The following is a 27700-nucleotide window of genomic DNA, read 5'->3' on the forward strand; positions in this document are numbered from 1 at the left end:
TTGAACAACTGCCACAATCTTCTACCGGTTACAAACAAGATTATCTGCATTTATCCTGAAGACACGTAAGTGTTATAAAACTGTATTTGTTTAAAAATTGTCATTAACTTGGGCAGAAAGTTGGAATTAAATTTGCTATGTAGAACATTTGACTAAAATTTTACTGCTTGTCAGCATTGCAAAATGTTCTTCATATTTATTTGTTAAATAAATTATCTTTAGCACTAGCAATTAATGGATTTTGGTAACTGGTAAGCTCTAACCAGCATCAGAAAGGCTATGAAGAGAAAAGAAAGGTCAAACAGCTATACTGTGATTTGTATATGAAAATTGTGTTTATACCAGCATTTCCAATAACAAGAGTAATATTTCTCTGGTAGAATTCAGACAAGGTATTTGGGCTCTTAAACTTGTGCTACATTTTGATTATTATTTTCATCAATGTTTGATTTTTCAGTGGAGTGCAACTGTTAGTTGAATATGAACAGGTACACATACTGTGAGACAGTTGTAGGGGAAAGGGCCTAAAATTACAGACTGTGAGCTAAGCACTTTTCCCTGAGCCATGTACCTTTTCCCATTCAATTTGTCACACATAAAACAAGAATGTAACCTGGAAGCAAGAAGTTAGTAGTTGTGCAAGAGGCATTTTGCAAAGTGTCTGCTCTTAAACCTCTAGATACTCTATTTTGATGACTATGAACACAGACAAATAACAAGCACACCAAATAAGTTTCTGTTTCTGGTATTCCTTCTGGTAGGAGTACAAAGGGAGAGACAAGTCCAAACCAGCTCTGGCTTTGTTTTTTTCAAAATTCAACTGTTTATGTTGAGGTTTTGAGACACACAAACCAAAATCTTATTAATTTGTCTTGGCTCAATTACCTTCACTATGGTAAGTCTGAACAAAGCTGAACATAACAATTGGTTGCCTTAATATCTTTCTGCTTTCTGTAATCCTTAATACCCTCTGTTTTCTGTACGACAATTTCCTCTGTGACCTCAGATTCTTTTCCAGTGTAGCTTTCTAGTCTTACCTCCTTCTTCATCTTCCTTCCCTACAACGTTCCTGATCAAGCTGCTGAAATAATACTTCTCACAAGCGATATGCTTTTTACAAGGTAAAAGAATACACTGTATGTTTACTTCTCGTGTATTTTATTTATAACTTGTCTTTTTCCACCAGGCAATCATAACAGTCTTCCCCAGACTTTGTTCACCAAGAATATGGTATGTCTGCTATTGTGTGTACTAAAAAAATAATGATAATTTAGCATCAACTGCCAGTGGCTGTTAGACTTTAGGACCTGGAACAGGTCATTCTGCTTAGTATTGTGTTTGGGCCCTCAGCCAATATTTATCATTAATAATAGTAGTTGGAGAAAGCATTTCCATTTAATGTTTTACATCACAACTGGAAAACCTAGGAAGACCAGGCGTGAAATCTGAAATAATAAAATTTGATTTTACAGACTTAAGCTCTAAGATGTACATCATTGTTTATAAAAATGAACTACGATGATTTAAAAAAAAATTCCAGACTTCTTTTTTCTCTTTTCTTCTTGTGGGTATCCAGCCTCTAATCTCAATAGTCTCTTTGTTTTTATGTCACCACATACAAACTGGTGCTTTAAAGGCCAATAATGTTACTGGGAGATGGTTCAGTGACTAAAAGCTGTGTAGTTTTCTTATAAATAGAATCTGTAAAATGAACCTCAACTTTTCCAAGTACCCTATTGAGACTGCTCTATAGATTAAAGGCTGTGTGAACCACTGTAGGGGAACAGTTATGTCATGGCCTGGACTGATGATTAAGCACCAGGTGAGGGGGATAGCTGGCCCCAGAAGTACAGGTGCAAGCAATTCACCTGTGCTTCCCACATGACTGGGCTCATTTAAGGGCTAAACTCTGAAAGGAGAGTGCTTTCTGTGTGGAGGCTACTTTCTGAGAAGGAGTGTTCTATAAGCAGAAGAACCTCATCACCAGTTGGGTGAGTTTTTTCTACGTATGAATTATTGATATTTCTAACTATATTTTGCCTCATATTATGAAGCACTTCCTCTGCTTCCAAGGACCAGTGACTACTGTATTTATGGTATGAGTTAGATGCACACAGACTTCATGGGCTGTGAGGTGACAGTGTTTTTTTTTTTTCTTTTTTAAGTGCCACATACCCAGAAGTTTCAGTAGATGGTAGGTATCTAGTTCTGAAAAACCATATAAGCACGTATTCAGAAATATCTAGATGCTAAAGAACTATGTAATGACCAGGAATGCTTTGTCTCTTAAATATTGTCTCATTTTTTTAAACTAGAATACAGATTGGCACAAGTCAAAAAAAAACCAACCCAATAACAATCTTTTTGGTATGCCAATAAGTAATGCAACTTATGTTGTTTTTGAGGAAAATGAAAGAAATACTTTTTTTCTTTTTCAGAGGCTGGCAATTTTAGAGTAGGATTAATCACCTTGTAGAAGTGTCTGTCTTTTGCATCTAGTTAGAGTAAATTTAAATGAAATTAGGTGCTGAGTTTCTGGATGTCTAAAATTAAGTCACATGTATCCCACTGTGTCTAGACAGTCTGTAAATGTGAAGTAAACAAACCCAAATTCACTCTAATAACTGGCCAGTGAATAGGGATTTTACTGTTTTTACAATGGTCTGTGATTAAATGCTGGTGAAACTTGAGATCGAGTACAATTATTCTGTGCAATGCTTCAGCTGTCTCTTGTACAAATATGTTAAATCACTGCTTCCTCATATGCTTGTATTGATTTCATTCAATACTGGGATTAAAAATATCTTTCATCCATGCTTTTTCATGCAACACTTAAAAATGAGCTGTAGCCAATGTGAATAGGAGAGGTCTGACAGGAAAGGTCAGACATCTAGGATTTATAACATCTAGGTGCAAGAAACTGGGGCAGCTCCATATTTTTAGATGTTTATTTGAACTCTCAAGATAAACTAATAACTTTGTAAGGATACATTAGCCTTATATACTTTAATGAACAAGTTGTATAAATGATGTCAGTTGTTGTCATTGTAGATGTATTTCAGAAAACGAGTGTGCAGAACTTATGATGTCTAAACCTAAAAATGAAGATGACTGAGACAGTTTCCATTAAAGAAGGAAAACACTTAACATACTCAGATTAAAGAAATATGTAAAAAGAAAAGTTTATCCACATCTGATATTGAAGTCAAGATTGTGTGTCCAAACAGAAACTTACACATAAAAAAATGTCCAGGAGTTCTGTCTTATAGACTCTAGATGGATTTCACGTGCTGGATCAGTTCAGGGTCCATGGTTGTTTTGTTTCTCTAAAAAAAAAAACAAAACAAAAAAAAACACTTTAAAATACACAAAAACAGTGAGCAAAATATTCATGCATATGAAACTAATGAAATAACAGGTATAACCTTTATCTAAAGTAGATGACTTGAGCTTTTGTCATCAGAAACATGACAGCCAGAGTAACTGAGATGCAAACCAGTCCCTAGGAAAGTTATGGAGAAGATTATCCTGTGGAATATTGAAAGGCTTTTAAAAAAAAAAAAAAGCTGTTACCATGCATAGTCAACATGGGTTCCTCAAGGCAAAGTGCTGCTGTAGTAATTGGATCTCCTTCTGTGATAATGTCACTCAGTTGGAGGATGAAGGGAAAGTGGTGGATGTAATCTTTCTGGATTTCAGTAAGGCCTTTAGTACTACCCCTTATCTCATCTTTCTGGAAAAGGGGTGAAATTGGGAGATGAACAGGTACTTACTATGCTGGGTGATGAATTGGCTCGATGGTAGAGCTCAAAGGGTTCTAGTAAATGGGGCTACATCTGTCTGGCAGATGGTAACTTAAAGCAATGTTCCCCAGGGCTCAATTCTAGAGGTAATCCTTTTCCTTTTTATCAGTTGTATGGGTGCAGGAGTGGAAAGTATCCTCAGGAAGTCTGCCAATGATACTAACCTGGGAAGTGCTATTGACTCCCTGTAGGGACGAGAGGCCTTGCAGAGGGATCTAGATGTGTTGGAGCACTGGATTATTAGAAATAACATGAAATTCAACGAAGGTAAATGCTGAGTGCTGCACCTGGGACAGAGCAATGCTGGACACAAGCAGAGATGGGAGCTGAGTGGCTGGAGAACAGCTCAGCAGAAGGGACCTGGGCTGCTGGTGAGAGCAGATCAGCATGAGCCAGCAGTGTGTCCTGGCAGCCAAGGGGCGAATTACATCTTAGTGTGAATTAAACAAAATGCTGACAGATGGAGGGGGAGGAGCCAGGACAGGTGCCTGAATTAGGCCCGAGGGTTGTTCCATACCAGGTGATGCCATGCTGAAGGCCATAAGGCTGTGGGGAGTTGACTGAAGGTGGCAGCTACTTGGAGGTTGTGGGGCATTAGTCAGCGGGGATGAGACCTTGCACTGGTAGTGGAGTGTGGTATTGTTGCTATGTGTTGGCAAGTGTATGGCAGCTATTATATATAATTATCCTTGTATTTTTGTTTCCATTTTCCTCTTCTTAGTACATAATTTTTATCTTAACCCATGAGTTTTATTTTGTTTCCAGTCTCTCCCTCATCCCACCTGGAGGTTGCAGTGAGTGAATGGCTGGTGCTGAGCTGCTGCCAGGTTAAGGCACAGCACCAACAGTGCCCAGGTGATCATGAATAGAAATAATTGAAAATCTGAGGTATGATCTCAAACAGAGTAAGACATCTTTTTTCTTTATTTCATGGTAAAAAAAAAGAATAGAACAATATAATTAAACAGCGTGGTATCTTAGAGTAAAAAAATTATGCAATTTTTCTGTTTAACTCATAAGATCGAAGTCCAGGAGCTTCTGTATCTAAGCAAACCTCCAACAACATGTTTCTGTCATCTTCTCAAATATGCTACATGATAGAATAATACACCTGTCTGTGATGACAGGAATGATCTTCAATGCAGACACATCTGTTTGCACTGTTAATTCAGGACACAATTGTCCCAGCAGAACTGCAGGCTGCCTTATGACCACAGCTGCTTTCTGGTAATAGCATCTACTATCTGAGTTGAAGAACACGTTTCATGTCTCCTAAGTGAACAGAAGTGATGAAGTTTGGAGAAACCCCTCCTCTTCCTGTGTGTATGTTTATAAGTTTTTTCTAAATATGACATCTTGTAATTAATAAAGCTTTCTATCCTGCAGCCTCTCAGTGGGATTGACAAGACCAGTTGATACTTTTCTTGCATCCGTTTCTCTGTTCATCTCTTTTCTTTCTCCCTAAAATTGGCATCCTATCTCAACTATGAATCTGACCATAGTCTAGAAGTCAGAGGCATCTACAGACATAGCACTGGCACCTCTGGGCCAGCAGATCTCCTTCCTCAGCCAGCTGCAGTGTGGCTGCTGAGCACTGTCCCCAGAGCTCTGGCCTGGGAGCTGAGGTCAAAGCAATGCTTTGGTAGCTGGTTTCAAGACATAGTTAGGATTTCAGGTCCAAAATTTAGGGGTGCAGGGCAATAAGGAAAGGTAGAAGTAAAGGTGAAGAAAAGGTCTGATGGACATGTCAGTCTAATGAAAAAGGGACCCAAGGGGTCTTCATCAGCTTTGCTGAAACATTGAGGATGAGACCCTTTGAGGAATGAGCAGAATCATCCAAGTTTTAAAAAAAAAAAAAAAAAAGAAAACGGCAACAAAAACCAGGATACTCACTCCTCCAGCTGAAGATCTGATCTGCAATATACTTCTCATCTCTTTTCTTAAAGCTTATTGAATTAAGCTCACTTAGGTTAGATCTAGAGGAAAGAGTACTAGATATAATCTTCTTCCTGCTTAATTTAACAGAACAAATGTAGGAGTTTTCTCCTTTGTGATGTCATAGTCTCAGAGGTATCCTACTGGGAGTCTGTTCTACAGCTTGATGGTATGAACTTTAGACAATTCCTGTCTGAAACCAGCTGGTACATTTGGCCTTGCTACTGACCTATCTGTTTGAAGAGCGTGCATATTAGCTGAGGCCAAACTCTTGTTTGCAGTGAATTAGCACAGCTCAGAGAGAAATCTCATGCTGTCTTACTGATGCAGCACTGCATACTGATGAGAAAGAAATTTCACCTTTTTTATTTTCCTAGAAGCTACCTGCTGTCTTTCTATCTATTACTATAATTATGATTGTTACTATTGCAAAATAGTTCATTGATTTTTTTAACTTATTGGGATATTTTACAGAGACCTATGAGCTTCATTATATCCCCTTTAGATTATAACACATTTTACTTAAATACCTTTTGATTAGTGACTCCAGTTCCTGTCAACTATATAATTTGGAGTGTTTCATCTTTTCAGGAATGACTTTCTCTGTTTCATCCATATAGATGATGTCAGGCTAACTCTGCCTTAGATGTAATAGACTCTACCAGTGGATCAGAAAATAAAAACAGTGGAAAAGAAGAAAAATGCCAAATGTTCTTGTGCTTCTGTCCAGCATTGAAATGAATGGTTTTAGTCAAAAGTGAATTGTGGACACTGGATGGATACAGTAAGAACATTGTTTGTTCAGCCCTGACTGGCTTCTTTCAGAACCATCTTCCACTGCTGGAGAAAGTGCTGTTTTGCTGATGGAGAGAAATAGGTTGCTGTTTACCTTGGCAGGGAGTATCTTCTGTTGTGATAAACATACACCTCTAGCTCCTGGGAATATGATCTCTCTTTCACTGCTCTCCAGAAGTGTGTGGGTAATTTAGATGTTCAGCAGAACAGCAGATCTTCTTTTGGTGCACCCTGATAGTACATCAGCAGTCATGAGCAATGCTGATGTGCTCCATCAGTGACAGCTTGAGAATCAAGCTCACAGCCTTTGCCAGCACTGACAGCCAAGTGACAGCTAGTGCCTGTTGTGATGTCTTTGCCTGGTGATACCTGTATGTAGAAAGAAGCCACTACTTAATTGCTGTAATCCTCAGTTAAATCCTTCAGGCACCTATTCTTTAAAGCAGAACACATGAACAATAAACTAGTATATTTTCTGCATAGGCAGTTATGTGAAAATAGACTTTTCCCATAGGTATTAATAATTTTCTTTAAATGCAGTGTAGCAAGGATAAATGTCTATAAACAACTCTTTCAAACAAACTGGTAGTTTAGACAATTTTTATGGTATTAAGATTGACAAATACTGAATTTACAGAAGTTTGGATAAGTCAGTCTAAGGTTTTCTTTTTATTGTAGGTCACTACGAACAGCTGCTGCTGTCACTAGCTTTCTTTGTACATTTCCTTCTGTGCAGTGTGGCTGTTCTCTGGCTATACCCTGAGAATACAGGGGTGTGTGTGTGTGTATATATAGGTATATATGCCTATACAAAAGACCATAAACCCATGACTTTATTGCTGTGGTGATGCTTTTTTGATCTTTGACTTTCTTGGGTAGCCTGCGAGCCCTATCCTGCATTAGGATGTAGAAAGTTGGCAGGCTGTGGATTTGTGAAATGCTTAGGGACAGGGGAAGGACAGAAAGAACATGTGGAGTTAATGAAACAAAGAAGAATCAATTAACTTTGTTAAAAGCAAAGTAGATACACTGACAGCAGCTAAAGTGCTTTGTAAATAGTTTAGTGTCCTTAAAATAACAGCCAAACAAACTTCCATGCTGATAAATACTAAATGCTCTATTAATAAAATAAAGCAGAATAGTTTTATGAATGGGAAGTGATGGGTAACTGTAGTGAGAGTTGAGGAGGGGCAGAGAATGGAGGACCTTCACCCCTCTGACTTGGGTTCTGTACTGCAGACACTGGACAGTACCTCAGCTGAGAGAAATAGAGAAAACAGGTGTCTACTACAGTAATAAGAAATTTCAGATGAGCTTCCTGGGAGATTGCTGCGTTGCACAGATGAAGTTGCTTTGCCTGCAGCCTTCCTTCTGTACACCACCATCTAGGGAACTATAACTGCTTGGAAACACACTACTGTTTTTTTCTTATGGCTTAGTTATAGCTCAGATTTCCTAGCTACTTCTCCTTTTTAAAAATGTAATTTGAATATTCTTTGTGTTTGGAGTGATGGATAGTGAAATGTAGAATTTAGGTGTGTTAAATGTCTGCTAAATTGCTGTAAATATTTTTAATCTCTGCACCATTTAAAAATATTCCTGGAAACAAATTTGTAGATAGTATGAGCAGTTATGAGTAGTGCAGTCTTATGCACTTGGTCTCTCCTGGAGTTTGCTTTTTTTAAACTAAAAGGGTTAGAAAGCTGTGATTAAATTGTTTGATTGATATGGGGTTAGTTCATTTTCAAATTCAATGCTTTAATGTAATGCTAAATAAAGGAAATTATAAGTTGTGCTCTCAGTAAACTGTTAGTATTGCACTTCCAGCTATTGCTGTTCTTGTTTGAAAGCTTCAAAATTATCTGATGTGCAACTATCAGTATAGTAAAAGACCTTTAGTTTTAGATAAAACTAAAATTCTGAAACATCATATTCAGAGAGAACAATTAAGCTCTTGTGTTTCTCTGTAGAAACCATTTTGCTGCATGCTTCATTCGTTTCTAAATGGATGTTTTTGTCTTGGAAAACCAAGAGAAAACACATTAATAGAACAAAATGCTAGTTTTATGACCACAATGAAAGGAAGGAAAATATGTTTTCATTTTGAATGAACAGTTCAAGGACTTATTTCATTGAAATGCCATTGATAATTGTAAAAATTGCTAAGTAATTGGGAAAATAGTGATGAAGTTAGGCAGTCTTTACAGTTATTCACTGTAATTATAATGCTACACATAGTCTTGCTGCATATGTTAAGGACAGTCTTAAGGTTTGTGTCTGTCCAAATGCAGCATCCTGAGGACAGCAGTGCTATCTGGATAAGCAGTGCTATCTGGATAAGCTGGATAAGCATCTTTTCCCCAGTGGGAAAAGATAGGGTTCTATCTAGGATAGTAATTGCAGGTTTCACCAGATTCAGTGGTGAGAGAGGGAGGTCTCCAGCATTTGTTTAAGCTTATTCTAAGATAGAGGAAAGCCTTTCTGTTTGGATTTGTCACTTTCTCTTCATATTGTGACCCTAGATAGTGCAGGAGTATGTCCTTCTATTAGCTTTCAGCCAGTAAGAAATCATGTGAGGCAATTCCTGCCCTTTGAATCTAGACTTTGCTTTTAGGCATGGGTCTGGTTATCCACTCACAAATGAGTTTTTCACGTGCATGATCACCTGAAGAGGTAACTCGGTTATGTGCCTTTACTCTTCTTAGAGGCAAAATAAATTTAAGCTACCTTCATGTTTTTGCAATAATGTAAACTTCTAAACTGATTTTAATAGTATCAAAAGGCAAACAAAAGAATTAAACTTGTAGTAAAACATTTTTTGCCCAATTATGTCTGCATTGGGAGAAATAGAACATAATCTCACTGAAGCAGATGACCTCCAGGAAAACTTATGCTTGGTGAGCTCACTGCTGGGAGCTGCGTGTTATGCTTCCTGTAGAAAACCAGGGAAGGAACACTTCGTTTTCCTCGCTGTTGAACAGTAGGCTTCAAATTCATCATGAATGCAGGAAATTCATTTGTACTGGGGAAAACACACAGCCAACAGTTTTAGTGGTATTCAGCACTGTTAAGAAGTGCCATTTTAGAGAGATTTGTCTTCATAAGCCATATCCTCTTCATGCAGACAGTTGCAACTCCTGTAATGTCAATAGAATACATTATAACATTAAGGAAATGCAGTGCCTGTCAAGGCTACTACATCTATTTCACAGTAATTTGTGTATTTCAATACTTTAATTTACTAAAAACACACTGAGTTCATATAGCTGGTCCAGGGTTTTTCAATCACTCTATGAAGTATACTTTCAAGAGAGTTGCTCTCGCACTTTTGCTGGTGTGATGGTTTTCACTTAAAGGCGCATGTTAGGAAAACTTCAGAGGAGAGAGTGGCTTCTGCTGATGGCAAGAAGATAATGGTTAATCATTAGTTAGCCTTGATTACTGTATACAGGGCACAAACAACTTCTTTTCTGAACAGTGCAGAATTTTATCAGTTGACAGCAGTAACTTTTAAATGCAGCTTCTAAGCTCACTCCAGCTAAGTTTCATGCAGCCAGCAGGATAATTTACTTACAAGGCTTAATGGGGAACCTAGCACTCCCTCTATAACTTCAAAAGAAAATGAATCCTTTCTACCCATGTGGCAGGTCTGGGATCTTATCCAAATTCTGCCTGAAAGGAATCATAATTGATTATACTAATTAATGAAGTAGTGCTAATGTATGAGTATGTCCCAGTGTGAGCCTGTTAGCCAGTAAACTGTAGAGCTGTGAAACTTCTCTTTGGATTTTCTCCAAAGATGCCAAGGTTTCCTGCAGTCTGGTGAACAAAGTTAGGACTTAGTGTTTATAATCTGAAAGGGAGACGATACCTTAAAAAAAAAAAGTCCAGTTACTTTGACAAATAAATTCTTTAAGATGCTTCACAGATGATAAATAAGCATTAAAAAATGGAAAAATGGATCTCTTCTGCTTCGTAGCTCACCTTTAAGACTTCCAGCTCTGAGAAAGAGTTTTGCCTGAAGATATAATGAATTTACTGCTTTTTAATGGCTCATTTTCTAACAAAATAAGACTTTTTCGTTTAGACACCATTGGAATGCATTGATAAAGTTGTTACTAGACAAGCAGGCAGAAAGAGTGTTCAGTGAAATAATGCGTTGAAAAAAGATAATCAAAGGGTGGTTTAAATTCATGAGAGAAGACAGAATTAAGTTCCCTACACTTCATTTGCCATTAGGTTTATGCCCCAGGGCTGCACTAGAGGTACTGCCAAAATGGGGTATTTCAGAGATGCTCCTCTCCTCAGCTTCCTGGATGGGTAGATCAAGCCTTGCTCTCACTCTGTCTGTTATGGATTAAATTGTTGGGTCCCCATGTACAGACAAGTAAAACACTATTGATGAGTTAGAACTTTTAATGGGAGTTAATGAATTCCTATTCCTAAAGGCAAGCTCCTAGAGCTGCAGGGGCTACCACTGTCACAGCTTGGCAAGGAAAGCATTTGTTTGTCTTAACAAATCAGAGACCTGGTAATTTGCACAGGATAAAGGAGAACAAAGTAGGTAGAAAGTCTAGAAGCTATATGGAATTCTCCTGGGTCTCTGGTGGCCACTAAACTTGTCGTCTTGTCATTTGACTATTTGTACCAGCTGTGTGCAGCTCTTCAGGGTGGAAGACACCATACCATATGTCGGCTGACGTAACTAAAGGGTAATCTTTCAGACAGTTCCCTGTTCTTGCCAAAGAAATTGCAACTCCTTCTTTGCCTTGTACAAAAGAAGCTTATAAATAGTCTTTTTTTCCTCCTCTTATTTAGAAACATGTAGGCACTGAACTGACATCTATCTGCAGTGTTTTAATAAAACTGTTGAGGGCAAGATGTAAAAAAGAACAAGGAGAAAAAACTCCTTTTCCTTCAGTCTCTTAGAATGTGCCAATGGCAAGTTCTGCTTTAATAGGAAAAGGAGCACTGCTGCTGACTGTTGAAGCAGAAACAATATATCACTGAAGAAAAAAATCAATGTAAATTATTTTGAATGTCCTGCATTATATTACTCCAAGTCAGGCAAAACTGACAAAACAGTGCTGTATGTGGTAGAGAAAGGCATGAATTATTTAAAGACTAAGGGCTGACAGAAACAATTCAATGCAGATGACTTATGATCTAAGGCTGTACCTTACAAGCTTATATAACGTATAAAAGAGAAGTTGTTGGGAACTAATGCAGTGAACTGATGTGAAATGATAATGAATGAGAAGAAAAACAAATGGGAAACCAACAGATTTACACCTTTTTTGCCACAACTGTTTGAGCACCAGACACTGGGTGGACTCTGAACTGTGGGTTTCTGAGGTCATGCTACCTGGGCTATATATTGTGTGGGGTCCTGTAATGCCTACTTGACAGCAGGTTTTTCAGTGACAGTGTAGTACTGGGCTCTCCCCATCTCATGTGTGGCTCGCTCTCCTTCCCCATTGCTGTTTAGGACATGTGAAGTGCCGTGGACAAAAGTGGAGGCACTCTCCTGACCAGCTATAGTTTTGTTCTCTCGCAGAGGATGCTGATCAGAGCAGCTCTGTAACACAGATTTTATTGCTGTTGATTGACTGTATGACTTCAGGCTACCCTACCCCTTCCCTTAGGCTAGGGACCAATTTTGTGAGGCTGTTGCAGTCAGTGAATGCAGGAGTTTAAATGAAATGAAAAAATTACTGCTATAATAAGGTACCCACAAGACTGCTGTGAAAATCATTCAGGCAGCGGTATGTGGAAGTGGGAAGACAAATAGGCGTGGACACTTCATCTCCACTGCACGCCTTCAGAACTACAGAAATATTTTGTAGGTTTGTGGGACAGTGGAAATCTGTTGAATATTAAATCCTTACGTTTACCAACATACAACAGACTGCAGTATAACTGATTACACAACCTGCAATCTAACTTTATTGCAACTCAGTGGGTAAATAATTATATTTGAATAATGGAGGTTTAAACAGTCATGTTCAAGTTAGCATGAGCAGTGCAATAGCATGACAGTTTAAAAGCAATTAGAAAGCAGACTAGCTAAAACAATTATCAGACAGATAAGAGAAATCAAATTAGAAAGGAGTACCTGTATCACATTCAACTAATGAAAGAATTAAAAACTAAAAAAAATACAAAAAAATAAGAAAGTGGCCAAAGGCCATACTCAGCAAGCTTATCACTTGTGCAAGGGCTGTAAATAAGAATGAAAATAGCATAGCAATGCATTTGCATGTATGTATGTTTTATTTTGATGAGTGTATTCGTCAAGTGAAACAGCCTGAGGAAAGCAGCTGTAAAGAGTACACAAAGAAAGGCACAGACAATATATATTTGTAGTGACAAAAGCTAATTTGAGTGCTAGTAGTTCTGCACACTTTAAAACAATTGTCAGACATTAGCAACAGTAGACGCAGTCAGCTGCAGGCTGATATGTCTAATAATAATAAAGAAGTTTTCTGGTTACCCTATTATCAGTGGCACTTTTATATGCTTTAATAACAAGCTTGCCATTTCGAAGCTATGCTTACTTCCAGGATGGCTTTCCATTGGTGAGTTTTTCTTTTTACTTCCTACACTAATTCATGATCTTCCAATGACAGATCAGATATCTACAGTGAGTGAGATTTTTCTAGGCATTACATTGCTGTTCTGTCTGGTAAGTTTTGCCTAGTTTGAGTAGTTGTATCCATCTCTATTATACACTCTATCTCCTAAGTCTGTGTTTCTATATTTTATTTTTTGGTCCGAGTTTTCGGAGTCACTTGCCAAAACCTTTATGAGATATTTCCCTCTTCTGTTTTCACTTTTGTATGATATTTTCAGGTGATTTTTTTCCCTTTTTTTCCTAACAAGCTGTGCAGGAATCAATTTCTTGAATTTTATGTATGTCCAGATACAGAAAAACTAAAGTGCCAACACATAATATTGAGGCTTATTAATGATTGAACAGATTTACCAACCAATTACATGATATCACTGTTCCCTGAAGTCTTCAGATCAGTATCGATGTTTCTCTGAAAAGCAAGATCTAACTCAACATGAAACTTTGAGGTAAAATAATGATTTGGTAACTGTAGGGAAAGGTGATGGCAGATAACCAGTTCTAAATTACCAAAAAAAAAAAGGCTGACAGTCACAATCCAGTTAAAGAAAGAAATATTTGTTTAACCTATTCGAATGATTAGGGCTCACCAAATACTCAAAAAGGAGGAATCTCCAGGTTGAGATCCTTTCCTTGTGGCAGCCAGCCCTTAAATGAGGCTTAAATGAGCCCTTAATGAGGGGTGGAATTGCTTTCACCTGTGCTCCCAGTGCTGGCTGGGCATCTTCACCAGGTGCTCAATCACTGGTTCAGGCTGTGACTTAGCAATTCCCATACAGTAACCTACTTGCTTGCTGATCAAGATCAGACTATATTATTATCAGAGCTCCTTGGCCTTAATTCTATGAATCTAATAAGTGGTTACAAACTCCTTCACAATTCATAGTTTCCAAAACAGTTAAGAATATTGAAATGAAGTGGAAGAATGTATAAGCTGTGTTTAATTGCTTAGTCTAGACTTTAATTGGCAATGGCAGATTTAAAGTTTTTCACTTCTAGGGAAATCCTGCTGGTGATCTTTAAACATTGAAGATGACAACTCAGTTTTGTGATACTGTGCTTGCATTTGGATGTATCTCTGACTGCCTGTGGTAAATACTCGTGTCTGATGCATATGAACACTCTGTTTAGGAACTAAAATGTCACCAGAAAGAATACTTCAGAGAAGAAAAATCTTTGCATGCATTTCCTCCTCTTGAATGGGGGATAGTATAAATGGGAGAAGAAATAAAAATAAGTGTTTACTGCTCTGATCTCACCATGTCTCATTTTCTGCAAAAGTTTCTGCCTCCTAGACAGCTCTTGAAAACCTACATAGGTGGCAATTTTTTTCCTTATGGAAAAGCTAGAGAGGGAAAAAGTGAAAATGAGTGTATTTATATTGAAGAAGGGTAAACAGCAAGCAGATGAATTGGTGGACAAAATAAAATAAAAAAAAAAGTACATATAGACAACACATAGGCTGATAGGGGAAGTGGCAAAGTAATTTCTGAACTGTGGAAAAAATGCTAAGTTTTGATGAAATTAAAAAAAAAAAAACTGTAGCAGGAAAACAAAAGAAAGGCCCAAACTGTGAGACTTCCATAACCCAACGAAAGGACAGAGCAAGTTGCAGGGCTGCAAAACCAATAGGGAAGCTTCAAGGTTTATTATCAGACTATCCACGGGGATTTGAGAGCTCCTGTGTTTGTATTTCTTTCAACAGATATATCCAAGCTGATTCTCACTATGTGCTGTACTGACTCAGATTCCAGAATTTATTGTTATCCCATGAGATAGATGGAAATAAATGAAAAACAAAATAGCTCTCTGACAGAATAAATGAGTACCTGGCAAGTTATGACTTAGCCTTAGAAATAATGATATGACTCTGAATTAAAAAAATAAAATAAAATAAAAATGTTCTGGTTTATGTTCTAAATTTTGTAAGGTGAATGCATCAGAACAAATGCATTCCCAATGCAGTCTGCAGGCTTTCATTGGGTTGCACCAGAGATAAATTAGCTTGGAGTCAGCTGAAAATCTTCTGGTTTCACATGGTAAAGAAAATTTTATTTCTCAAGAACATATTCTTTTTGTATCCTCATCCTTAGAGGGGTAAATTCAATTTTGTGTTGGAAGTGGCATATGGGAAGTTAGGGATAGTGTGCTGGGAAGGGCAAGTGTGAAGTCTTGTAGGATGAGAAGGGGATGGTGTGAGCAGTAGGGCTCTCTGGGGTTTAATGCATGAGTTCAGGGTCAGTGAGCATTTAGGAGTGAAGGAATGTTTTTCTTTCTCAGCCAGATCATTGGGCATGTGGATTTCTGTACATCTACACCTCCTGTGTCTACCCTTCTTCTTGCCCAAGGTTGGGAGTCCACTTTCAAACTGCAACCTAACTTTCATCCACTTCTTCAATAGTCTTTCTCCAGGCTCTTTGGAGAAGCAGTCTCTTTGTACAGTGATTGACATGGAACTTATATCTCCCAGTCTTGTGTTTTATAAGTAAATGCCCTGAGCAAACAAATCCTAAATTGAGGCTCAGACCAAGAAGACCTGGACTATTAAAGTCTCTAATTGTGAAAATTCAGAACCAGACACATGTCATCTTCAGTACTGAACAATCAGGGCTTTCTAAGTAAGATTATGCTCAGAATTTGTATTCAGACTTCTAGAGGAGAACTTCCTTTAACTATATGTAACTTGTTTGGTTTTAACGATAAGTCCTTTAAAGCAGGTAACAAGCATAAATTATCAGCTATAATCAAGCATAAGTTTCTCTATACCAGCTTTCATAGTAATTCTGTCAAAGAAATGTCTTTTATTCCAGTAAGAAACTCCATTACTGCTTCTTTTTAGCAGGTAAACAATGGTGCTCTGTATAATATTTTCCTTTAGCTGAAATCTATATTCAAATTAATTATTTCAGATGAATAAAGGCTGAACAGTGAAAAAAAATCTACAAGCTTCCCAGGGATTTTAAATGCCTTTAATGTAACTTCCTTGTGAAAGGAAGGAAGAAGAAAAGGATCTCCAAGTACTTGTATATTTGGGGGAAAAAAAAAAAAGGAAGATGACAGGTGTATGAGCAGAAAAAGTCTTGTACTGGAGAATGCTGGAGGATACTGCATAGAAATGACAAGTTTTGTGTGTCAAAGGAGATACTGAAGTTTCACCGTACCTTTTAATACAGGCTCAAAGTCAATAGTTTTAAAGCAACTGTGAACTCTGGCTATAGACAATATGATGCAATGGAATAGTTTCCATCGCTTGTTAGAAAAAGTTTGTTCCTACATACTGGATCAAAACTGAGTACGTAGCAACACTTTGTTCACCAGTATAGAAACTAATATGAATAAATGGAGGTCATTATTTCTTGCAGTCATTTCCTTCAAGTAACAGTTAAGCCCTTCCTGTTTTTTAGGAGAGGACAAAACTGTAGTTCAGGCAATATAAACTTTTACTTTGCCCTAAGTGTGACTGAAATTGAAAAGATTTGATTTATTTGCGTCTATAGCAGTGGCCTGAATCCGTAACTCACAGGTAATATGTAATGTATGGTTCAGTAAGATTCACCACCATGACTCAGTCAAAGGAAGTAGCCCTTCTTATAGACCTTTTTGACAGAAAGAGCATGATATGATGTTGTCTACATCTGTTACTTAGCATTGTTGTCCATGGGGTACTAACGGTGAGAGATTGTTGACATAGACATTACATTGATTTATTTTGTGCTGTTTTCTTCTTCTGAGATGTACACAGTCATTAATTTCACCATAAATCATCAAGCATTAGAATGTTACAGACTTTAATACCAAATTATACCTGCTCTATTTGTAATCAGATTAATTGGAATGTAAAAGCAATGTATATCCTGGACAGGCTATAAAGAAGGCTCCATGAGACATGTATACACTTTTCAGAACATTGCTGACGCTCTCTAGTTTCCCTTTCTGCACAAGAAGTCAGTGACTGCACTTACTAAACTTCTCTGGAAACTTAATATACCTCAGGATGTATGAGTGAGTGGAGCATAAGATGGAGAAGAGTAGAACAGTACCGTAGTGCAAAGAAAATCCCTCAGTATTCTGGAAGAGTTATAAATATGTGTGTGAAGGCCATCTGGAAATAAAACAACCTTGGTTACCATTTTCACACTCATGCAGGTACTTGCAGGTGAGCAAGAGTGATGAGTATGGGAACAATGATGAGCTAGAATGACAAGGTGTTAATAAAAAGTTGGCTCTTTAAAGGTCAGAAACTTTTTGACATTAAAACATGGAAGGACTGAAAAATAGTGTAACACATGCTATAAATCTTTTAGCAGAAGCCTTCAGAAAGCTATAAAAATCAGTGCTACAACATACATATGATTGAATATCAATGAATTATCATTTTATAGCAGCTATGATGTGCAATCTCTTTCATCTTCTGAAAGTGAAGGTTAAGAGTCATACAGTATGTTACATTGTCTTGATGTTTGTTTAGAATTCTGAATACAGCATAAAGGAAAGCAGAAGAAATAAAGGAGACATCCTAAAGTTATGTGAGGAAACGGAGCAACCATTGTTTGGTGATAGATACACATTAGATTGGAATGAAAAAATTCCTCAACTTGGTACTGTATTTCATTCTATTAGAGAAAAAATCAAGGATGCCTTGTAGTTGCTTCATATTTGACAAACATATAAAGAATTCACGTGAAGTTTTTAGAGATTGCATTTTTTTGATGTGACTGTTTTTGATTTCATCTTACAGTTTGTTGGTTCACAATACAGCAACAAAACTTTAAACAGAGGAAACTTTATTCCAAAAGAAAACTCTGTATCCCCCCGAGAACACCTGGTGAGTACTCATACGTATGTCTCTACAACTGTAACTTCAGTGGAACATACAGTTGGAAACCTGTACGTTCATGGTAAATATATGAGTTACTGTTGTCCAATTGCTCCACTATGGGAAGACAGAAGTTTCTTTACCTGATGGTATTCCACACATAATGGGCATGCCGGCTCAGAGGGAGTTGCCTTGGCAGTCTCTATCACCGCTCTCCTGAGATGAGACATGCCTTTAAAGTGCACTGTAAGATTCCCTTATCAAAAAGAAAATGTCATGTTAAGACGTGGTATGTGAGAGGAAAATATGATTTAGTGGTAACCACTACAGTTATAGGTAACCTGATCTAGTGGTTGATCCAGCGGTTAGCAACTCTGCCCACAGCAGGGGATGTGGGACTAGATGATCTTTCAGTCCTTCCAACCTGAGCCATTCTATGATAGTCTTGGGACAGACTTGTGTGATGGGCATATGTGGGGAGAAAGAGCTTGTTGGACATTGGCTTCAGAGATATAGAAGGTTTAGTGGTCCTTTTTGGTTTCAGACTTGATGAGATGATTTGAAGCCTAAATCACCGACCTAGTATTTGCATTGTTATTCATTGGTTTCACTGCATGTTTACCTGGGTCAAAACAGAACACTCGGAGGTTGTTTTTTTTTTTCCCCTCTCTCAAGACTCAGCAAAATGTTTTGAAAATTGTTCCATAAAACAAATGAGAAAAGGTGCATTTCTATCAGAACAATAATAATTTTTGCCTTTTCTGGATAGAGTGACATTTTGATTTTGAACAGAGGAGCTGGAATGAATGAAGGCTTGTGGTAGGAAAAATAACTAAAAAATCATCAGTGTCTGCAATAGCCTCTGCTCAGTCACAGCAACCATGAAATAACCTTGAGAGGAAAGTCAGATTTCCTGAAATGAGCAATCTATAGCAATCACAAAAAGGGTTGCTACATCCCCAGCTTAATCACAGCTATAGGCAACAGCAAAAATGACTGAAAGTGTTTCTGTCCACTAATGACTGCAGCTAGAAAAATGCTTTGCAGTAGAGCTGTAAGGTGTGTGTGGGAGCAAGTACACAGCATGTTTACGTTCCATTTGTGAACCTCTCATGCTTTTTTGTAGCAAGAGAGTAAATAAATAACATATTATCGCAGAAGGAGAGAATAAATAACATATTTTTTTTAGATACCAAGACCAAATTCTACACTGATACGCATATATTTTATTTGCTACTTATCAGTGAACCCAAAGCTGCAAAGAGCTTAGCACACATTGGGCAGTACGTGTGGGAATCTGGGGCACTGAACTTGTCATATCTTCTGAGCCTTGCATCATTTAACTAAGGAACAGGCATTTTACTAGAGGTTCCTTAGAGAAAACCTGGCAGTTTTAAAAGGCATGACACTAGAAGCCTCACTACTTCAGTCGCGTGAGAATTGCAATATATAATCATGAAATGCTCAGCTTGAAATGTCTGTTTATAATAAAAATGAATAGATTAAAGCAAATCATAGACCCACACATTTACTAGACTTTGTAGATGTAGGGGGTAAATTTTATGAATCAGATCATCAGGACGTTCCAGCTATTTCTGGTTGTCTGAGAATCTTATTAACAGTGTATAACACCTTGCCTATCACTTTTATTGTTCTAAGTAAGGCTAGGTCATGACAAGGTCTTGTGTAAAAATGACCCCTTCTTAATCAATAGATTTGGTTCTCTGTTTAGCTCATCTATATATATTGTTAGGTGGGATGAGTTTATAATCCATTTGCTCTAGGCAGCACAATTTGCCAAGGCAGTAAAATTGTGCAAGCTGGATTTTATCCCTACTCGCACCTCATCAGCAGATTGTTTCCCGCAGCCCAGTTCCTGGACGAGTGTTAAATGTGAGAAAATCCACTGAGGGCAATGAAAATGCACAGGTATTACTCAAGGCAGTAAAGGAAAACAGCCAGCCTGCTCAGACCACTGACATCAGCGTTTAGCCTTATGTGACCTGTATTACTGGAGTTTGTGTATAGGGAAGAGAGCAGTCATACTGACCTTCAAAGCCCACCAATGACTTTTGAAGGCCAATATTTAGTAAAAGATACAATTAGGTTCATTTTCTAAAATAAAATAAAATGTTTGCAATTACCAGGAACAAAAGATATGGATACTCACAATGATACTTTTACCAGACCCTTTATGTTATGACTCTAGTTCAGAACAGTAATTTCTAAAGAGAATTTTATTGAGTTTTTTCTGTCAAGTTACTGGTTCAGAGCCTCAGCTGTGTGAATTGGCACGTCTCATTTGAAGTTGGCAGTGTACCCAATGGACATATTCATCCATGTTGTGAGTCTATTACAAATACGAATTTGGCCTGGTATACTGCTGCACTTCAGGGATATAGTTTAGAGTGTAACTCCAAGTTTTCGTTCAGGTTGGACATTCACAAAGTCTTATTAGAAGGTATTTTGGTGGTTTCCATACACAAGTAATCAACACTAGTAAGAAAGAAAGAAATGCATTTTGTTGTATCATATGTTTCATACAGTTTTTTTTCTTTAGAGGGACTAAGTCATAACACTATAAGCAGCCTTGGTATACAAAGGGAACAAAAGTCAGAAATTAAATGCACGGAAGAATACAAATGCAGCAGCACTGATTCATCTGAATACAGAGAAAAAGGTCTTCAAGTGAGATGGCTGCCAGAAGATAAAAAGGATTTGATTAAAATATGTCACTAAACTAGTTTTATTTTTACATTTTTATTAAGGAATTTTAAATTAGTAGACGTACATGTTCATTTTATTTTTTAATAAGCTTTTACAGTATTCAAGATATTTCTCTGAGTTCCTCTCAGGTAAAATTCTTCCCTTGTGTTTTATTTCACTAAAGTGAGAGCTACAATTTTAAGGTAAGCTAACTAATTTAGCCATTTCATTAGCTATCTATAAGTCCATAAATGGATCCAGCATTATCTCTGCCCTGTTTCTTATTAATACACATCCCAGATTCATTATCTCAATTTTGGTTCCATCATAATGAGGAAGAGGATGGGTTTTTGAAATTCATCAGTGTTGCAGTCCTGGAACACTAGAAATCTGTCTTTCCATTTAATTTTTGTAGTCTGATTTTTTTTTCCCATTTTTTGGAAACAACTTCTGCAATGCTGAGGGTTGCAAGACAGATCTTAAAGTGTTAATTATCCTATCTTGTACCCAATCAACATTTTAAACAAAATTAAACTGGCAACATGAATCTCAAGGAATTTCATTTGAGAAATCGAGGGATTTCACTGTGGAAATAGGGGGGCATTTGTTGGTCAATGTATGACCAATACTAGGAAAATCTTAAAAGGAAATAGTAGCTCTCTCTTTTTTTTTTTTTTTTTTTGTTCTGTCAAGATAAAAGACTAACATTGGATTGTGAAGTCTGGAAAGAGTTGCTTGTGTTATTAACAGTAAAATACTTTGCCAATGATTCTTGAAAACCTGGCTCTGTTCACAGCCAGTACTTCTGGATTCCTCCCCCGATTGTCCTGCACAGAGATCTCATTACTTTCTGGCATACCTGCAAATCTGGAGATGGAGAATATTCAGCTTGACTACTGCTAGTCGAACACTTAGATTTCTGAGTTTCATATTGAATTAGAAATTGCTTTCTTCTCTTGTGTGCTTTTAATTGCCCACTCTCCCTTTCTGACTTGCCAGCACTGCAGAAATTGGGCTGTACTTTGCAGTTTGCAGTGTTGTACACATAAAAGCAGACAAGGAAAGATAAACATGAGAACTAGAAAGCTCAGGCTTCCCAGTTAAATTTTATACTCATAAACAACTTTGTTACAGTTGCACCATGGTAAAAAATGAGCAGATAGGAACTTCCTTTACCCATGTTTCAATTTGGTACTGGAGGCATGGCATCTGTAATATTACAGGACTGAGCCTTTGTAAAATTAATGTACTTCCCAGCAGACCATTTGTGGAACACGTATTTATCACACAGGTTTGAGCTCTCCTTAGGAGGATCTGTGGGGTTCCCATTATAATTCAGATTTAAGAATAAGGATTTTAAAAATAAATGACTGAGGCATTTTTGATGTGTACATTTTAATATTTTTTTGGATGTTCTGAAGTACTTGTACAGAAACAACTTTTATCTTTGGCTTTGCTTGCGTCATTTATCCACTGATCCACTGAACTCTTTTGAGAAGGGTAAGGGTAATTGTATTTTTGCTTAGGGAATTTTTTATCAAATTGTTGCAAATTTCTGTCCTGATTAGTGCTGAAAATAACAGTCAGAAAGTAAGAAAATGTAAGTAGGCAGTAAATTGACCTCCATCTCTTTCTATAGGAAGAGGACACGTTTTGCTGTGTTTTCCTTATGCATGGCTGCTCTGCTTCCTGCTATTTTCTTTTTCCACTGCTGTGATAATAAGGTGGATGCTGGAAACACCCTTCAGTGATCCACATCTTGCCAAGGTCAGTTCTGACTGTTAACATCAGGAGCTGGAGTTTGTGTTGCCATCTATGACTAGGTTTTTGGGACCATTGATAAAGTGGGGAGTGCTTCATTTCCACCTGTAAAACCACCAGAACCAACAATAAAAAGGATGGTCTGTGGGAAGAGCACATCTTATGCCTTTAGGGTTTCTGTCTCTGTTGTCATGAGTGCAGAGGTGGCTGATGTCCCAATGGGTGTGCACCCTTGATGAAAACCAGTTGCTGGTGCATATCCCCACTTTGTGAAGCGTAGCCTGTTGCTTTTCCATGCACTGACAACCAGCTGTTAGCTGCTTTCTGAGTTGGTCTGCAGTGACCATTTCTCCAATTGGCTGTTGTTGTGAGGATGTGATAATTTCCACAGCAACCTGCTCTCTCTTTTGATGTCTGTGTGGGCAGGCGTCAGATCAGAAAATTCCCCGTGTGAGCTGGATTTCTATTTTTCCTTTTAATGCATTTTAATGCATGTCAATGCAAGGATTTATACTGTTTGCCAGCTGAGATTTTCTGTAAGGAATTGTGTTTGTCTCTGCCTGAGTCACATATATGAGCATGACAGAAATTGTCATCCTGAGTAAAGTTATAAATTGTGTTACATAACCCCTTAGGGAAAAAAAAAACGAGCAAGAGCTAAAGCGGCACTTACATTTATGAGCAGTATTTCATGGAATTAGTTCCATTTTGGCTGTAATGCCTCTCTGACACAGATGCTTAATCTATCCTTTATTTTCAAGAATGCTATGCTAAAGTTGTCCAGTAATTCCTATTTCAAATGCACCAGCACACCACCCTCAAGTCCTTCAGCTAACTTTGTTCATAAATCATTCATTTCAAATGCTGTAAAGAATTAGCTGAGATTTTGTTTGTTTTTGGGAAGTGGTGGATGGTCTGCAATAGTTCTGGTTGCTCTGTAGAGGCAGAGGGGAAGCCATCCTTTTTCCAACAGCTGATGCATCTGTTCTAAAGGATGAAAGCATTGTCCAAATCAATTTGGCTAATTCACAAATTTCAGTATGGTGGCTGGGCGTGCCGTTCTGTTTCTCTGTTTAGGGTAAGCAGTGCATGAATCTCTTAGCCTCCCTTGGAGGTGTCAGTCAGCTGAAACACTTTATTTTTGTATTCAGTAACAGATAACTCTTCATAGATTTCTTATTCTAACTTAGTATTGGCAGAAAGGAACTAAACGTTGCCAGAAATATATCCAGTATTAGGGATAGCTCTCTAGGATGCTCTTCATTTGGACACTGAGGTCAAGGGGATGGGATAGTCATGAAGAAACAGGTTTCTCAGTATATTTAAACATCCTTCCCTTACTTTTTTTTTTTCTTCATACTCTTGGGGCCTTTTTTTTTTTTATTTAAACATCCTTCCCTTACTTTTTTTTTTTCTTCATACTCTTGGGGCCTTTTTTTTTTTTTTTTTTGAGTTAAATATGTAAAAGGACATCCGTATTTTGGAGCTTTATCTATAATTTTTGTTATTTACAAGCAGCTGCAAAATGTGTGCTTTTTTCCCTTTCAGTGTTTGAAATATTTACAATGCTTTCAGTACTGGTGTCAAATATTAAATTAATTAAATATTGAAGATTAATTTAAGACATCTGAAATGCTTTTACTGATAATACACAGCACAACAGGTTGGTATCGCATGTGTAAATAGCGAATTATTAAAAAAACAGTAGTGCAGACATTTTTATTACTAAGCTTAATGAAAAAGGTTTGTTTTTATTATTATTATTTTTATATTTGAGGCTGCTGATTATAACTTCACAGAAAATCAAAGACATCTCCTTTATTTAGAGCAAATGTACTGCTGCCTATTTAACACAGCATCATTCTTCAGCAGTTTTCATGAAAATCGCTGAATGTTGGTAGATATGGTGAGTATTGTTTCAGAGTGGTTTGCATTCTTTTTCCATTACTGCTTTTACATTAATTTGTAGTGCTTCTGTTGAGCTCTCTACGTTCTGTGCTGTTAATACCCATTGCAGGAAGAAAGAAGGATCAAAAACACAGGGCTGAATCTCTTCTTAGGCCAAAGTATGGTTATTATTTCAATATAGGGACAGTTGATAAAACAAGCATGTCTGCTAAACCCAGTTTTGTCTATAAAGTATCCTAGAAGGAGAAGAACAGTTGTATTTCCCACTTGTGACAGGCAGTGGCTGAAGAGAATATACAGACCAGACAAGTAAAAGCTCTGTACATTATCTAGTTCCCTAAGTACAAACAAGGTGGCTGTGCTAAATCATTAGAATGCACAGGGGCTAGACTACCCTATGCACAGCAGCACTTCATAGCTTGTAGTTTTAATTGGTGCCTTGCTCAGGATTTCCTCTTTTGCAGCAAGGAGTGGAGTTGGGCTTTGCATTGCTTTGTGTGTGTGTTCTTTGTTCCTAGTAATGCTCATCACCAATATCTCAGCATCCTGCAGTAACGCTTTATGTGTCCTCACACCAAGCAAGTCAGGAAATGACCTACAAAGACTTCTACATCAACTCCAGGAATGAATGCAAATATTGGACACAAATCTGAACATTGGAGGACAAGATTCTTGAGGGTGGGGGTAATGAAAAAATGACGACATACAAGGCAAAGGTTTTTAAGGTGCAGACAGTAAAATAACAAAATGTGTCTGGAAATCTACATCTTGCAAATTTTGTTAATCCAGCACTCCTAATTTAAGCATATATTTGAGCCAGAGCCACAACCTAAAACTGCTTCCTGCAAGTTCAAATGGAGCCTCTACAGCAGCACCCGTGAGCTGGTACACTACTTGACCCTCAGCATGCACCTTTAACAGTTGGGTGTTGACTAATCCACTCCCAGACTCACTCTCTCTTTTTGGGCCAAAACATCTTCATGCTGCACCTGGGCAGGGGGGCAGCTTCAGTAGGAAAGGAGTGTAGCTCAGACAGAGAGGGGGTGATAACTCCTACAGTAGATGTATGTGCTTGTTTCCTTTCAAATTTAACAGTTATGGATTTGCTTACAATTTAAATATCTAAGACTTCACTTCTTCCTTAGGACAATCATTTTTCCCTTCTCACTGTGGTCTCCTTGTCTTGACCAGTTCCCTCAAGGCAGCAGCCTGCAGGCCAAGTCAGGCCTCAGCACTACCATTTTCCACTGATGAGCTCACACTTACCTCTGGGGGGAAAGGACTGGTACAGGGACGTCTATCTGATCCTCACAACAGGATGTATGTTGGTGTTGCTGGAGATACAGAATGAAATAGCACAATATGACTTTTTTTTTTGTATTATCTTCATGATAACAGACTTCTTTTCATCTTACCTGCGTTTTTCACTGCTTTTGTCCAAAACACTTGAAATCTAAAATCTGCCATTGGCAACAGCTGTAAGAAGTGCGTGAGTGTGGAGGGTTGCATGGCTGCAGACCACCATTTGTCACAGAAACAAGACCATGTTCATGCTTCTCACTTCCTTTCTCGTCAGCCACTAAGGCTGAGACCCTTTGGTCATCCTCAGTGCTGGCAAGGCGGGGGATGGCAGGAGGTCTCCCACGTTTTCCACAGTGAAGAAGGCTAAGATAGGGCACCACTGACTTCATTACTCTCAGGGCAGGAGTAGGATCTGTAGCTCTCCATGTGTCTCCTGCTCTGGCTTCCCCTCGGCCCACAGCCTGTGCAGGCAAGAGGACAGAGCGCTGGAGGTCATTGCACCCCAAATACTAAATACCAGTGACGTTGCAGCTGTGCACGATTTTATGTTTAAGTTAAGGGAGTTACTTATTTCCAGTCACACTCAGTTTGTAATCGAGGTTGCCAGACTTATCTCTGGGAACAGGATTTCTTCTGGAAACAGGCCATTGTGAAAATACCCATATATCTACAAAAGACACACTGCTTTCTTCCTTTGGAAAGTTGCATTTTGTCACTAAAAACAGGGTGGAGGTGTGATTCTGATATTCTCATTGTCAGGCTTAAGCTTTAAGTGGAAAACTTAGAGACACCATTGCTGGTATGCAATCAAACGTGACAATCAGATTACAATATCATTGGCTACCTCCCAAAACAAAATCTGTTGATGCTTATTAAATCTGAAGAAAATGATCTCATGATAAAAATAGCAATTCAAATGAAGCCAGACAGACTTGAGTGATATTTACCGCAAACAGCTTTCTAGGTGTCTGAGGAAACACTGTGCCACCCAAGAGTCAATAAATTAAATGTGTTTTGAAGAAATGTTAGCAAGTAAGAGAACAGCTTGTTTGTTTTCAAGTAAAAGGAGATACTCCAAAAGAAATAATGCAGACTGTATGGGAAGAGCTTAATTAATATCCCTATACACTATCTTCCCAGAGAAACAACAGGGAAACAGGAGTCTATGTCAATTAATTGGGCAAAAATATCTGCTTAGTTAAAGGGGTGTAATTAAGAACCATGTCCTGAGAACTGCTTTTAGAGACCTTTTGCTGCTTAAAAAAAATTATCTGGGACAAGTTTTCCACTGAATAGTAGTTTCAGTAGCAGTAGTTTGTTTGATTAAAATGTCTGGACAGAAAGTTTGCAAAGGATTCAGCCAATAACAGAAAAATCTACCTTCAGATATTTGCATTAACTAGAATCCATACACAGAAGAAAAATCAGGTGGTGCTTACTTAGAGATTGATGCTTATTCTGAGTGACAGATGTTGACACCCCTCCCTTCCCTCTCCTTTTGCATTTTCCCCTTCTATTTGTTCTTTGACCAACCTTAACAGAGATGCTCAGAATATAAATGAATCAAGTTGTGTATATCCCACCAGTAAAAATAATGGGTGATGAAGAAAAGTCCATGAAAAAAATAATAGGCTTTGGACAGCATGCAACAAAGAATGCAACAAAATTTGAGGAAAGAGAAAATAAATGGAATAGCTGCATTCAAAACAGCCTCCATTCTTTAAGTTCAATGCGTCAAGGGGTGCACTGAGAAACATGGCAGGCAATTAAAAAAGACCTTGTCATTATATACGTGTACATGTGAGTATGATCACAATTCTTGCACAGATCCAACGTTTCTCAAAGTCTGAATACAATACTGGAAAAATAATAAAGTATGATGCATTTATCTAAATGTATTGATTCATCTTAAAGAGTTATTCCATAATGTATTTTGTATCCTTGTATTTCAAATTTTCATTTTTCTGTGAAACTGTATGAGCAGTATAGCACTGAGAGTGTTAGGTGCTAAGGAACATTCAAAATGAAAATGGAAAATAGTAA

The 27700-nt window shown here is 37.8% G+C and overlaps 1 long non-coding RNA gene across 2 annotated transcripts; it reads left to right on the plus strand.

Moving 5' to 3' along the window:
• LOC110395130 lies at nucleotides 1911-27616 on the plus strand. Of its 2 annotated transcripts, XR_002436186.1 has the most exons (4): nucleotides 1911-1991; nucleotides 17903-17989; nucleotides 22326-22453; nucleotides 24874-27616. It is a non-coding gene; the product is annotated as an uncharacterized LOC110395130 (long non-coding RNA). The 2 variants fall into 2 exon arrangements; XR_002436185.1 differs by lacking the exons at nucleotides 22326-22453; nucleotides 24874-27616 and adding an exon at nucleotides 20541-20710.

The sequence above is a fragment of the Numida meleagris genome, chromosome 2, assembly GCF_002078875.1.
Source record: "Numida meleagris isolate 19003 breed g44 Domestic line chromosome 2, NumMel1.0, whole genome shotgun sequence".
Classification (NCBI taxonomy): domain Eukaryota; kingdom Metazoa; phylum Chordata; class Aves; order Galliformes; family Numididae; genus Numida; species Numida meleagris.